Source organism: Carcharodon carcharias, chromosome 19, assembly GCF_017639515.1.
Source record: "Carcharodon carcharias isolate sCarCar2 chromosome 19, sCarCar2.pri, whole genome shotgun sequence".
Taxonomy (NCBI): domain Eukaryota; kingdom Metazoa; phylum Chordata; class Chondrichthyes; order Lamniformes; family Lamnidae; genus Carcharodon; species Carcharodon carcharias.
Genome location: NC_054485.1, coordinates 111,173,154 through 111,186,820, shown reverse-complemented (window position 1 = coordinate 111,186,820; position 13,667 = coordinate 111,173,154). Strand labels below are relative to the sequence as shown.

Genomic DNA, 13,667 nt, shown 5'->3' with positions numbered 1-13,667 from the left:
GACCGAGAACGAGAGAACCCAGAAAGAGAGAGAGAGAGAGAGAGAGAGAACTCATCTATAGGGACAGAGAGGAATGGAGCGAGATGCTCAATTCAGATAGAAACTAAAAAAAGAATTCAAACAAAAACAGATTTTCTGATTTTTTTAATATTTATCCAAGACTTGGATATAATTTAATGAAAATTATTCATGTAATCCAGGACTCGCCAACTTTGGCTCAGTAACAGGTTCTCACTTTGACAGACTATACGTGGGGATCCTCTGTGTTATCCGGTAAATATTCAAGGGTATCATCGAGGCAGTCTTCACCCAGTCTGGCGTGATTTGCCTTGGTAGCAGAGACCTGAGGGGACAGCGAGTCATTTTAACAGATATTAATACTTACACCATAAGGGCACGTGTACTTGGTGGACAGAGGGGAAGTCATGCCCACCTGTACAACAGCCACACACATAGCCAGGGTGGCTTATAAATCATTGCCACAGAGAGCGAGTGAGGAAGATTTGTGAAGGAATAAGGCTCAAATAATATGGAATTAAAACAGGAACATTAGGTTAAAACAAAGTTACTTTGGGTAAACTCACAGGGGTATTTTAAACAGGGGTTGAAACTAGCTTGCAAAAACAGCAAGGTTAACTCCCTTCGCAACAGTACGCCAAGAAACACACACACACCTAAAAATACAAATGGTATTCTCCAGTTCCTGCCTTTACACGAGTATGTATGCATCCAATTCTACTCCGATAATTGAAACCACAATCAGATGGAAGAATGCTCGGCTTCAAGTCCTATTATCTTGCTGGACAATGTCCCCCCAACTAAGCAACATTGGCCACCTCGACTGCTAAATAAAGTCCAGTTTCCAGGAATAAATCCAAAATAACATTTCCTAGAAATTGAACAGACACCGTCGTTATAATAGGTGGTCAATTCGCCAAATGTAGGATACTAATTAGGGCCGGTCTATTATAGATCAAATGAACAAAACCATCCCAAAATTCATTATAAACATCTCAGCGCAAACTCAAAATTTTCAGTTTAGTTAGATTCTCAGAGTGACTTCTGACCTGTCCTGAACCTAGGAAATCTCACATACTCGTCATTAAGGTAATATTTGATGGGTATCTTTATTTCCTTTTGCAATTCAATATCTGTAACAAGTGGAGTCTAAACCTAGGATTCTCTTATAGAAATAAGAACCAGCTATCTTTTCGGGATTTATCTAGTTTATGATTTATATCTTTTGCATAAACACTACAATTGCAAGCTTCCTTATAGGCAGGGGAATCAGAGGTTATTGGGGTTGGATGGGAATGTGGAATTTGAAACACAAGATCAGCTGACATCTTATTGAATGGTGGAGCAGGCTCGAGGGGCCAAATGGTCTACTCCTGTTCCTCATGTTATCAGCTAATTATAATAAATTGTGTGTGCTTAAAGCTTTAATTAGCTCATTTAGATTTCTGTATCAAAGCCTCATAAACTCCCATCCAGTTCCCCTACGGCGTGAGAAAGTTTACTGAGGAGTTTCACCCTTATAATATGTGGGAAATTACAATCGATTCGAGAAATAGTTGCAAGGAGAAGGTAATAATTCCGGTTGATTTCTATCCTCCAATCAGAGGTCGAACAGGGATCATATCCCAGTTATGTCTCCTTGGGTCTAGCTCCCTCTGCAGGGAATTAAACAGAAAGGTACATCGGATCTTGAACATACGAATTAGGAGCAAGAGTAGGCCATTCAGCCCCTCATATCTGCTCCCCCGTTCAATAAGATCAAGGCTGATCTGATTGTGGCCTCAATTCCACTTTCCCGCTAACCCTCGATAACCTTTGACTCCCTTGTTAGATTCCTCTGCCTTAAGAAAACAGTCATTGACTCTGCCTCCACTGCACTTTGGGGAAAGAGTTCCAAAGACTCAACCCTCGGAGAGAAAACATTCCTTATCTCTGTCATAATGGGAGACCCTTTTTTTTTAATACTGTGTTCTCTAGTTCCAGTCTCTCCCACAAGAGGAAACATCCTCTCCCCATCCACCCTGTCAAGACCCCTCAGGATCTTGTATGTTTCAATAAGGTCACCTCTCATTCTTCTAAACTCCAATGGATACAGGCCCATAAGGTATTTCCTCCCACCCCCATCGCAGGTTATCAGTGGAGGGAACCTTCTAGTAGTCACTGCCTTTATTCATTAGAATTTAGAAGAATGAGTGGTGATCTTATTGAAACATCCAGGATTCTGAGGGCGCTTGACAGAGTAGATGCTGAGAAGGTATTTCCACTAGTGGGAGAATCTCAAATTTGGGGACATAGTTACACAATAAGGGAACACTTATTTAAAACTGAGATGCGAAGGAATTCCTCCTCTTAGGGGGTAGTGAATGTTTGGGATTACCTACCCCAGAGAGTTGTGGAGGCTAGATCACTGAAAGCATTTAAAGAAGAGGTAGATGGATTTTTGAAATATCAGGGAGTTGAGGGCTATGAGGAGCTGGCATGAAAGAAGAGTTGAGGCCTGGGTCAGATCAGCCATGATCTTCTTGAATGGCAGGGCAGGCTTGAGGGGCCAAATGGCCTACTCCTGCTCCTATTTTGGATGTTCCTATGTTGGTTCCTGGGATGAGAGAGTTGCCCTATGATGAGTAAATTGGGTCTATACTCACTGGAGTTTAGAAGAATGAGAGGCAATTGCATTGAAACATACAGGACTCTGAAATGGCTTAACAGGGTAGACACAGATGTCGCTTCCACTGGCTGGGGGATCTAGGACACAGAGGCATAGTTTCAGAGGTCAATCATTTCGGACTAAGAAGAGGAAAAATGTCTTCACTCAGAGGGTTGTGAATTGGAATTGTCTACTCCAGAAGTTTGTGGACGCACCATTGTTGAAGACATTTAAGGCTGGGATAGGGCATCAAGGGAATGGGCAGGAAAGTAGAGTTGAAGTAGAAGATCAGCCAGTGTGTATTGAATGGTGAGCAGACTCGAGCGAATGAATGGTCTACTCCTGATTCTATTTATTATATACTATTTTTTTGAATTGGTGACATAGATATATGGATCAATGGCTGCCAAGCAACAAAGATACAGATTGAACTTTTCTACATTGAATAAATACCTCCTCATCATCATCAACCTCTGCCCCATGGATTCCATTTGCATCTCCAAAATGATCCATGATGTCCTAGATTGGGACAAAGAAGTTATAGGTATATTGACAGGCACTTCATTAGTCAGGAACATTTCTTCTGGCAAGTCTGGTACTCAAATGCTGAAATATTAGTGGTGCAACACCTTCTACTTCATATACCAAGGCACAAAACCTTCCCACAGTCACCATCACGGGACACAGTTACAGATTGAGCATAGAACTGAATAGAAGTCAATAGACATGGAACTAAAATCAATATTGTTAATCATCTTCAGTATAAAGTCAGAAGAAATTTTTTAAAATGAACAAATTTTCCTTTTAAAAATTGAGACACACTTGGAAAGGTGCACCAAAATTTGGTTGTTAGACCTTTGACAGAAAAATGAGATATGGGACCTGAAAAGTAACGAAGACAAATTCATACCTTGACCTTCCTAATTCAGTGAGCAAAATCCAGATTTTGTGTAAATCCCCACTGGCTTTCCAATTCTTGGAAAATCCGTATAAAAGTGTCAGTCTTCCATTCCCACATAACGACACAGGAACATTCCCTACTCCCACTGCCGGTGAACAGATGTTCCTTCGACAGCACCTTCCAAACCAGCGGCCCCTACCATCTGGAAACAGATGAAGCAGGCAGGTGGAACACCTGCAAGCTCCTCTCCAAGACACACACCATCCCGGCTTGGAACTATAATTGCCGTTCCTTCACTGCCGCTGGGCCAAAACCCTGAACTCTCTCCCTGCCTAACGGCACTGTGGGTGTACCTACACCACACGGACAGCAGCAGTTTGAGAAGGAGGCTCACCACCATCTTCTCAAGGGGCAATTAGGGATGGGCAACAAATGCTGGCCTAGCCAGCGAAGCTTGCATCCAATGAAAAATAAAAAAAGAATCTGAAATATTAATAAAACTACATTGCAATATGACTACCTCCATTGAGGCTGATCTACAAAGAGAAATTACAGAGAGGAACTTACCAGAAAACAGAGATTTTCATATTCACTATTGGCATCTGCTACTTGACACCTCACAGGCTGCTCGCCCACATGACTAATATTGTTCTCTGTGTTTTCCTGTAACGAGAGAGAGGAACTAGAGATAACTGAAACCAATAAAACTAGAAAGTCTTTATCATGGACCACTGTGGCCCATTTAAAGAGAGCATGGTACCAGTTGACCTTGGAGTACTTCACAGTTGTGATCATGGATACGTTGTGGATTGGGTGCCACTAAAGGGGGAAAAAGAATGAGCGCTTTATAAATGGGCAGCATTGAACCTGTCACCACAACGTTAGCAAGTGCCATCCTCAATGCTCTATCATCGACTGCGAATCTGGATTATTCCAGTACCGGTACAATCTCTCAAACCCAGCAACATCGGGACGATGGCTGTGCCGGAATTCAGATCTTGCTGGATTTTGGGGTCAGGCAGTTTGGGCCAAGCTGGGTTGGGTGGGGTCTAGGGTCACTCAGTGTTTGAGAATAGATCAATGCACAAATGGTGAAGGGGTTAATTAGTCCGGTGCCACACCAATGCAGCACCTGGCCGAATTGTCCAGGTTAAGTTATAGTATAATGTCTTTTTTGTTATTTTACTCAACTAAAATTGACTCATGGCACATTCTAAAAATATCCAATTCTCAGACAATTCCAGTCTTTGGACAGTTGAATTTGAGACACTGTACTGCAATCACTCATTGCGAATGGAATTGTTGAAATAGGATTGCATTCTTGATGTAAATCAACCTCTCCAAAGGTCACCAGCAAAATTCTTAGATAAAATAATTTGTATTTTTTTTTAACAGCACCACTTATAATCTCGGCAAATCCCAGAGGGCTTTACAGTCAACAAATTACTTTTGAAGTGTAATTGCTGCTGTCATTGTCGGAAATGTGGCTGCCAATTTGCACACAGCAAGATCCCACAAAGCAGCAATTAACCTGAGCAGATTTGCTTTAAGAGAGAGAGAGAGAGAGAGATAAGGTTTGGCCTCAACATCAGGAATAACTCCCCTGCTCTTCAAGAAAAACACTGGGTTCTCTCACATTCTTTTGAGGTGGAAACTAGGTTCAACATTTCAACAGACTAGACCTTCAGCAGTGCAGCACTCCCTCGACACTGCACTGAATGGTGGTCTAGATTAGCGCGTGTAAAACCGTTTAAACTGAAGGGCCCCTTTTTAAACAGATCCCCAGGGGAAATGATCATACTCATAATACGAAAATTGCTACAGATTTTAATAATACTTTAAAGAAGGCAGTTATTAAGCTTGAGAGTAGCACATTGGAGACTATTTCACTGACAGGGTGAACGATTGCCTGCTAAAGTACACGCACCCACACCAGTTCAGATCTCGGGCCATACAAACAGATATTGGCCAAATCAGTTCAAACAGAAATCTGACCCTATCTATATGGTTTTTTTAAGAAAAGTAACTTCCCATGAGCATTCCCTAATCCTCCAATTCTATTCGAGTGTTTATTGAACGTGACATTTTCAGGAAAACGTTACAGAACTGGGAAAGCCTAACTCAGCCCCTCCATGTTACTTGATCAGGTCCCACGAGTGCAACATGTTGGACGATTCTGGTTGAGTCCAACTGGCAACTTTTCCACGATGACAAGGCCAACAAGAGATTCATAGGGACGGAAAATGCTGGAAATCCTTAGCAGGCCAGGCAACATTAGACTGACACTAGCTCGCTGCCATATGCCCATTTGAGCGCAGTCAGAGATGGCCTCCCACCCTGCCCTCCTCCTGCCAAGAGGAAGTTCAAGACCCTTCACCGCAAACCAGGGCAGCTGAGGTGTCCATCACTGTGATGAAGGGTGAGTATTATAGATTTTCACAGGTGGGCATCTTGTCAAATACCCGTGCGGGACTAACACTAACTATTGTTAATTTATACAAAGCGGGCAGCTTGACTTCCTTTATCCTTCATTCGCTTTTCTTTGTATTTTTCTCTCTTTTCTTGTTCTCCCTCCCCAAATAGAGGCACAAGTCAGGAGTGTGATGGAATACTCCCCACTCGCCTGGGTGAGTGTAGCTCCCACAACACTCAAGAAGCTCGACACCGTCCAGGACAAACCCGCTTGATTGGCACCACATCCACAAACATTCACTCCCTCCACCACTGACACACAGTAGCAGCAATGTGTACCATCTACAAGATGCGCTGCAGCAACTCACCAAGGCTCCTCAGACAGCACCTTCCAAACCCACAGCCACTACCATCTAGCAGGACAAGGGCAGCAGATAGATGGGAACATCACCACCTGGAAGTTCCCCTCCAAGCCACTCACCATCCTGACTTGGAAATATATCACCCTTCCTTCACTGTCACTGGGTCAAAATTCCTGGAACTCCCTCCCTAACAGCACTGTGGGTGTACCTACACCACATGGACTGCAGCGGTTCAAGAAGGCAGCTCACCACCACCTTCTCAAGGGCAATTGGGGGTGGTCAATAAATGCTGGGCCCAGCCAGTGAAGTCCACGTCCTGTGAAGGATTTTTTAAAAAATTGCCTCTATTATGCACACTCAAATCTCTGGAATGGTCCTTAAATCCACAATCTCCTGATGCAGAGGCTACAGCTGAGCCAACAACTGATTATATCAAGGATCTCTCCCCAAGTAACCAACTGGTCCAGCCATAAGGGAAGTTTAAAGTGACAGGCTGCAAAACAATAGTGATTTACAGGAACATCAAGAGTGAAAACATTATGGATATTACCTGAAACAACTAAGAGAAGAGATTCAGTACCTTAATTACCAATCAAATCCCAGTAAAACTAAGGGGTGTTGCTTGCTGGAGTAGTTCCTAACAAGGATTTTTAAAGAGTTACTCAGCCACAATTGTTGAGGCTGCTGTTGTCACCTCTCTACAAGCACAACCTGATTGCTTACAAAATTGGTGAAACGTTTCACCACAATGACAGGCACAACTACTAACCATAACCTTCTTACCATCACCAATAACAAAACCAATTCAACAAGCAAGCCAGTAGATTTTGCTGGCTTTATCCTGAACTCATTTAGTTCTCATTGACTTCAAACACACCACACCTGATCATCTTGTGTTGGGAGTCAGAGACGAGCTCTCTTAAAGGGGCAGTCATCTTCTTTGATGGGGTGAGAACAAGACGATACTCAAAGGGTTTTACTTGAGTAAGGCCTGCAGAGGCTGGCATGCTCTGGTGGGCATTGGGTGCCATTGTTGATCCAGGAAACATTACGACTTGGGTGCTCATTATTTGTGCCCCTGTAAAAATGTGACACTTTTGTGAAGTTATTTTGATTTTGGGTTGACCTAATTGGCAATGAAGAAGAGTTGGGAAGGTTTTCTCTGTCCTACTGTTAAAAGTTGAGGGCCATGAACTCCCTGGGGCTGGCAGAATGGAATAAGAATACCTGTTGGGTACAAGGGCTGGTTACAGGGATCAGGATTCCCAGGACCTGCGTGAAGTTGGGGAATCCTGATGGGAATGGACATGGTTGCTTCTTGTGGCTGTTCTCCTTCTGTCTTGAAGCTGTTGGAAAAGGTGGGTCTGGCCTTGCGGGTCCACCGCTAAAAAATCGCCTCAGTTCTGCTCATCCCACGAGCGTGAATCAGACACACGCCCAGCGCCAACACCGGGAGGACCCAACACCGGTTTCTTGAGCCCTGTAAGGCCCTAGAAACTATGTTACTGGCAACACCGTCCACCTCCGGTTTGGTAACGATCCTGTTCCCAGGGTGTGGGATGAGGGTCAGTGCCAGGTTAGGCTGATGTCCAGGAATTTCCATTCCAGAGATGGAGTGGGGCACAATGAATTCCAGCCCCCTGCTGCTTTACCTTGTAACTCTTTTGAGTCAAACAATTCAACTAAATTAACAAAATCAGGGATAAAGTAAAAGCAGCCCCTTAAAGGGAAACTGCAAAAGCAAAGACAAAATTGAAAGGAAACTTACCAACATTAAATTAAATTAAAATCTGATCAAGGGTCTATAAAGCACTCCAAATGTTGCTTTTTGGTATCAATTAGAATATAACCAGCTAAGGACCGCTTTGATCCATCGATCGCTGGGTTATGGGCCCCACAGGCTTCTGCAACGCTAGTCTGTGTAGTCTCTGTTGTGTGCTGAGAATTCTATTGGTGATGTTGAAGTAGCATGACCCCCTCAGCCCTCATAATAAAGGCAAATGATGAGCAACTAATGCCAAACAGGCCTGACTAATTACACATTGCAAAGCAAGAGGCAACAGGCCCTTTCACTGTCTTGGTAATCAACAACAATACCTTGCATTGTTAGTGTGCCTTTAACATCCCAAACCATCCAGAGAAGAGATTTCTGTTGCTTCAGCTCACCTAGCTCAGGCTGAGCATGTGTTTCGAGAACTTGCACACACAGACCCATTCCATAATGTCCTGAATATTTTTTTTTCCCAAAATCAGATTTTATTCATAAAATTTGTAAAAGTATATTAAAAAACATTTCAACTCGAAAGTTAAAGAGAGGAAAGTGGAGTTGAAGTTTATCAGATCAGCCATTATCTCATTGAATGGTGGAACAGACTCGATGAGCTGAATGGCCTACTTCTGCTCCTACGTCTTATGAGAGTGCCATAATTTGTGCGACCTGAATGATTCACTGGCAATTGAGCAAGTGTTGCAACACATTCCAACTCTTTGTGGCTGATTTTCTCAACGAAATGGGAACCTTTATGTAGGGACGTGGTTAAATCACAGGAATAGAAGGAGGCCATTCAGCCCCTTGAGCTTGTTCTCCCATTCCATTAGATTGTGGCTAGTTTGTATCTTAGCTCCAACTACCATCCCTCCGCCCCTTTACCCACGCTTTAGTAACCCTTAACACCCTTGCCAAACAGAAAAAACACCGAGCTCAGCTCTGAAAGTTTCAATTGGCCTCCCCCAACCTCTACTCAACAGCTTTGTCTCACTTAATCTATCTCAATTTCATTCTGTTTCTCCCGCAAGGGCACACATTTCATTCATGTTAACTGGGTACTGAGGCTAGCTAATTGTTGTTGGCTTTAGCAGCTACGATGGGCAGACGTAGAGGGTGGGTTGGAGCTTCTTAGAATGGAGCAGGTGACACAGTTTTGTTTGGAGAGCAGAATAGGAAGACTGGAGCAATTTTTTTGTTATGTCCTCTGTCATAGGTGACCTGGAAATGTGTTCAATTGATGTTTAATGTCATCTTATTTAACATCTCAAGGTTATCATTTGGCTAGAGTCTCAGCAGACGGGTTGGGAGTGCTTGGTAAGACATTCGTCCCATCGTACATACATACGAATTAGGAGCAGGAGTAGGCCACTCAGCCCCTCGAGCCTGCTCCGCCATTCAACAAGATCATGGCTGACCTAATTTTAGTCTTAACTTCACATTCCTGCCTACCCCCAAAAACCTTTGACCCCCTTGTTTATCAAGAATCTATCCACCTCTGCCTTAAAAACATTCAAAGACTCTGTCTCCACCACTTTTTGAGGAAGAGAGTTCCAAAGACTCAGAACTCTGTGAGAGAAAAAAAAATCTCCTCATCTCTGTCTTAAATGGGTGACCCTTATTTTAAAACAGTGACCCCCTAGTCCCAGATTCTCCCACAAGGGGAAATATCCTTTCCACTCAGGATCTTATATGTTTCAATCAAGTTGCCTCTTACTCTTTTAAACTCCAGCGGATACAAACCTAGTCTGTCCAGCTTGTCCGCAAAAGACAGCTCACCCATTCTAGGTATTAGTTTAGTAAACCTTCTCTGAACTGCTTCCAAAGCATTTACATCTTTCCTTAAATAAGGAGACCAATTCTGCACGCAGTGCTCCAGATGTGGTCTCACCAGTGCCCTGTACAACTGAAGCATAACCTCCCTACTTTTATATTCAATTTCTCTCAGAATAAATAATAACATTCTATTAGCTTTGCTAATTACCTGCTGTACCTGCACACTAACCTTTTGTGATTCATGCACCAGGACACCCAGATCCCTCTGAATCTCAGAGCTCTGCAATCTCTCACCATTTGGATAATATGCTTCTTTTTTATTCATTTTCCCAAAACGGATAACCTCATATTTTCCCACATTATACTCCATTTCCAAGATCTTTGCCAACTCACCTAACCTATCTATATCCTTTTGTAGCCTCCTAATATCCTCTACACAATTTACTTTCCTACCTACCTCTGTGTCATTTAGCAACCATACTAAATGGTTCATCCTTCATCCAAATCATTTCTATCGTGCCTATGCCAGCCCTCTGAAAGAGCTACCAATCAGTCCCACTTCCTCCTGATCTTTTTACTAACCATGTCATTTATTTCCTTTTTGAGTATATATTCAAAACTTGGTTGAAAAATGCTATTGAATCTGTCGCTCGGTAGTACAGGACTTGAATATTGCTGAAAAAAGAGACATGTTGCGGAAGCTTTTTGTCTTGCACTCATCATGACAAACACAAGAATTCCAAATTTCAAAGGATCACAGCAATTTATCCTACAGGAGAAAAGGTACTGCTTGGTTGGCAAGTTGACTCTGATTGGCTGAGATGTTGCTAAAAAGCAATGGGGAACTGTAGGCTCCGACTGAATCCTAGACTATTGAATCAGCATCCACCACCATTTCAGGCAGCACATTGCAAATAATGTCAACTTGTTGCACAAAACAAAGATCTTCATTTCCATCCCGGGAGTTTTTTTGTCCATTATCTTAAATCTGACTCCTCTGTTTACTGACGTTATGTATCTTGCCATCATCTTGTGATTATGGACATGGGCTAAATAGGCACATGCATAGGCATAATTACAGGCGTAACTTCAAGATTATGTCCATGGATAGATATAATGCAAAGGATGTAAAGCAAGTATCATGTGAAACTGATTGAAGAAACTCAGGCACATTTGTCTTACATTACACACAAATTCCTCCTTTCATACTTGTCAATAGATCCCCATGTGCTGGAATACATTGTGGCCCATTATAAAGGCTCTAACCCGTTCTGGCTAAATAGATGTGCCCACAAATCCACTGCTGGCTCAAAGTGGGTGTAAAACTAAGCCTCTTTGATTTAAAAATATATATTATCTGCATGAATTGTGTTTTCTGCTTCTTTGAATGTATTTTCATGACATTAATAAAAAGTCAGGTTAAAAATTAAAAAGGCTTCCACAATTGCATGTTGTCAAATGCTGCTATGCCAATTATGCACAAGTGATAGTTCGATGGTTTGAAACGTTAATGATCTCATTCAAAGAAAGGGGATGTAGTGAGAGTTTGATACCTTTCCTGTTGCCCGTTTATGCTGGTTTTTGTCTTAGCATGAGCTAAGGAGATTAGAGGGAAATGGGTTTAAGTAGGTATTGGTAAAATGATAGCATGAACGGGTCTGATTTTGGGTGTGACTGGTTACCACCACAACGTGAATGTTACTATCTCGACATGTTGTGGCAAATGACAACCACAGGCTTCCTTTGCCTCTTAACCAGTTGTTGCAGGTAGTTGAGGTTTCAATGGATAACGGATCTGGTTAGACTGTGGAATGATTTTCCGTCGGAACATAGGAAAAGGAGGAGGTCATTCAACGTCGCAAAGCTGTTCTGTTCAGTTAGGTCATTAGAGGCAAGGGGGTAGGGCAAGGGGTGGGTTAAGGGTTGGGGCAAAGGAGTGAAGGTGTGAGGAAAAAGGGCAGGGCGAGTGGTGGATAAGGAGGTGGGGCAAGGGGTGGGTAAGGAGGTGGGGCAAGAGACGGGTAAGGAGGTGGGGCAAGGGGCGGGTAAGGAGGTGGGGCAAGAGACGGGTAAGGAGGTGGGGCAAGGGGCGGGTAAGGAGGTGGGGCAAGAGACGGGTAAGGAGGTGGGGCAAGGGGCGGGTAAGGAGGTGGGGTAAGAGATAAAGGGGTAGACAAGACTGCAAGTAAAAAGATACAAGGTGGGGGCAAGAGGCAATTGGTGTGCGGCAATGGCACAGTGAGGGCCAGGGCAAGAGGGAGCGTGGCAAGGGTGGGGAAATGGGGCAGGGAAAGGGGTGGGGTGGAACGGGGGGGCGTGGAAAGGGCGGGGCAAGGGGCGGGGAGAGAGAAGGACGCGTGGACAGGGGCGGGGCAAGGGGCGGGGAGGAAGAGGGGCGCGTGGAAAGGGCGGGGCAAGGGGCGGGGAGAGAGAGGGGCGCGTGGAAAGGGCGGGGCAAGGGGCGGGGAGAGAGAGGGGCGCGTGGAAAGGGCGGGGCAAGGGGCGCGTGGACAGGGGCGGGGAGGAAGAGGGGCGCATGGACAGGGCGGGGAAGAAGAGGGGCGCGTGGAAAGGGGCGGGAAGAAGAGGGGCGCGTGGAAAGGGGCGGGCGAGCGTGGAATGTTGCCGGAGGGCGAAGCAGGCGATTGGCTGGTGGCGAGGCCCCGCCCCCGCCCCCGCCCCCTCTCTTGTTTCTATGGCGTCTGCCTTGCGCCTTTAAAGAGCGGCGCCGGGGGCGGCTGCTCCCGCAGCTGGGTGGGGGCTGCGCCGAGGGTGGAGGAGCTGCCGGTTTCCCCCCCCCCCCCCCACCACCTCCCCCTCCGGTGCCTCATGGTGACCCCCGGCGGCCCGCAGCAGCGGAAGAGGAAGAAGAAGAAGAAGAAGAAGCGGGGGGTGGGTTGCGGCGGGGGCGGCAGTAAGAAGAAGCCGAGGAAAAGGAGGACGCGGACTCAGTTGCTGCCGCCCCTGCCGCTGCCGGAGTCGTGCGCACCCCAGCGGCGGCGCCGTAACATGCCGGGCATCAACAAGCTGATGCTGCAGGCGCTGTCGGCCCGGAAGCAGCGGGGTGGAGTGTCGCTCACCTTCCTGCGGGAGGCGCTGCTGTCCAGCGGATATGACGTAGAGGAGAATCAGAGCCAGCTCCGCATCGCCGTGGGCGGCCTGGTTCGCAGCGGCTGCGTGGTCCGGACCCAGACCCGGACCCGGGCCCGGACCCGGGGGGCGGGCGGCCGAGGCCGGGGCTGCCTGAGGCCCGGCCGGAGGCAGAAGCAGCAGCCGCCGCCGCCGCCGCCGCCCCAGCGGGCGGGAGGGGCCCGGGGCAGAGCTCGGGGGCCCGGCCTCGGGGCCAAGAGGAAGAGGAAGAAGCCGCCGCCGCCGCTCCCGCCGTCGGCCCCCCCGCCCCCGGCTCCCCCCCGTCGCCGCCCTCCCGCCTCCGCCGCCCCGGCCAAGCGCAGAGGCCGGGAGCGAGCAGCCGCCGGCAGCAAGAAGCGGGGCCCCGGGCGGAGGAGGGCGGCCGCCGCCCCGGCCCGAAAAGCACCCAAACCCCGGCGGAAAAAGTGCCGCAAATAAATCATCTCATCATAAAAATAAAATAAATCATCGCTAGACCCGCGGGAGAGCCCGTCTCCCCCTCAAAACACACACAAAAAGGCTCTTTTCAGAGCCACCGACATCAACCAAAAAGCGGCAACCGACCCTTCAGCCCTTCCCGCCCCTGCTAGCTCTTTGAGCGCTGTTCCCAGCTGTTTAGACCTGGGGGAGATGAGACCCTTCAGCCCACCTTTCCCG

At 46.3% G+C, this 13,667-nt stretch overlaps 1 long non-coding RNA gene across 1 annotated transcript; it reads right to left on the bottom strand.

Annotated features, from left to right (window-relative positions):
- Window positions 1-200: 200 nt before the first annotated feature.
- On the bottom strand, window positions 201-13,112 carry LOC121291090. Its single transcript, XR_005945955.1, has 4 exons — window positions 12,962-13,112; window positions 4,134-4,229; window positions 3,119-3,184; window positions 201-343 (listed from the first exon to the last, which is right to left on the bottom strand). It is a non-coding gene; the product is annotated as an uncharacterized LOC121291090 (long non-coding RNA).
- Window positions 13,113-13,667: the final 555 nt, after the last annotated feature.